Below are 1,842 nucleotides of genomic sequence, written 5' to 3' on the forward strand. Positions count from 1 at the left end.
TAAAGTAGAGATTAGTACTTGACAAAGAGCGTTCAAGCGTTCAGCGAATCAATCATGTTATTTGGGGTAATTAGGTAATTAAAAGAACATGATATAAGAAAACAGGTCAATTTGACCCAGGACAACGCGAGGGTTAAGAATCACAAATTGGCATTTTGTTGAACACCAAAAACACTTTTTAAACTGCAGATTTGGTCTTAGTTTATTTAAAGTACGACTGCCTACAAAAATCCTGCAGTTGTAAAACTCCCTGCCTGCAGGTGGCGTGAGTGTTAAAACTGTGGCAGATTCTACTCTCCTTGCCTGTAGGAGGCAAAATTGTCTACATCTGCAGATCTAAACTGCACCAGAAGATGTCTAATAAGGGCAGAACTTCCACTCTAAACCTCCGGCTTCTGAACTGGCTGCAGTTCCACTCTGGTTCCATAGGAGGGCGCTCCCAAGTGAGTGCAGAATTAATGGAGGTCTATGGAGCTAAACCCCTCAAAATCCACTTTTCTCAGGCTACACTTTTTTGTCTAGTAATTTGAAGGTTGCATTTGAAAGGTTAAGACAATACACGCTGCTTGGCGTTAGATTTTTTTAAAGTGGCGTTTTTGTTCTAAAAAGCCTTAAAATGTCACCGACGTCATCCACATCGTATGGCCGGAGATACTGCTTTACAATGAGATCTGACTCACACACACACACACACACACAACCAGGATCTCTGGTTGTAAACTGTCCTTCACTGACCAGTCATTGTTCATTAGCAGAAAGCTAGTGCGTTTGGGTAACAACGACTCAACCTGTAAGAAATTGAAAGGACATAAGCACTCGGTCATTCAACTTTAGATCTATAATCCATGTTGAACTTGCAGTAACTACAATCAAAACTGGAGATTTCTCAACAACAATCAGAATGAGACACAATTAGCGATCCCTGTTAGCAGTGGAAAGCTGGTGGAACTGCAACCGAATTCGGTACAATGGCCTGCTAAATGTGAAAGAGTGAGTTTGTCAGTGATCAAGTTAGTTCCTTGCAGTGCTTTGCATATAAAAAGTTTGCATTTGCAAGTTGCATTTCAGTGACTCAAATATGAATTCATGCAAAATACACTTCAGAAAAAAAGTGCAATTAAGAACACTTCTTGAGTAGATGTAGTTGTTTTCAACTCTGAGAAAACTGAGAACTGATTTTGTTGCAACATAAAACCAAGTGAAAGCACCAGTATCAACTAGTAAAACAAAGTGGTTTTGGAAATATGATGCTTTGTACCTCATTGCCCGTAAAAGCCCTTGAGGAACATCCCATGCACTCTCCTGTTTATGTAGGTGCTGCCTGGCAATACTTTTGTACTAGGTCAGCTCTGTTTTTCTCTTTCTTTTGTGATATCCCTCCTTCCCTCTCTTGTTCCTCTTTTTTCTCTCCCTTAGCCTGGTCCTGACTCCCAGGTTCCTGGGGCCTGGCCAAGGCGTGTGTCCCTGGAGGAGCCAGAGAGGAGATGGAGAGAGGGGGCAGCGAGGGGGTGCAGAGACTGACTCCAAAACCACAGCTGCAGCAGCCTCTCCTTCCTCCTCTCCTCTCTCCTCTAATGCTTTCCCTCCTTGCCTGGCACCCTCCCCAGCTCTGCCATTAATCAGAGGGGATGGGTATTTTGGTGCATGTGTGTTTGTGTGTGGAAGGAGTGAGATGCGGACTGTGTGAGGGGCTAACTGAGTGTTATGTGTATCTCTGTGTGTGCGTTGATAGAGAGCTGGATGGCTCGGTAGTGATGGTATGGAGACCAGAATCTCACACAAAGCTGCGGAGTTCACCCAGAGAACAAAAATGGGAGGGGGGGGGGGGGGGGGGGGGGGGGG

This window comes from Etheostoma cragini, chromosome 3, assembly GCF_013103735.1.
Source record: "Etheostoma cragini isolate CJK2018 chromosome 3, CSU_Ecrag_1.0, whole genome shotgun sequence".
NCBI classification, from domain to species: domain Eukaryota; kingdom Metazoa; phylum Chordata; class Actinopteri; order Perciformes; family Percidae; genus Etheostoma; species Etheostoma cragini.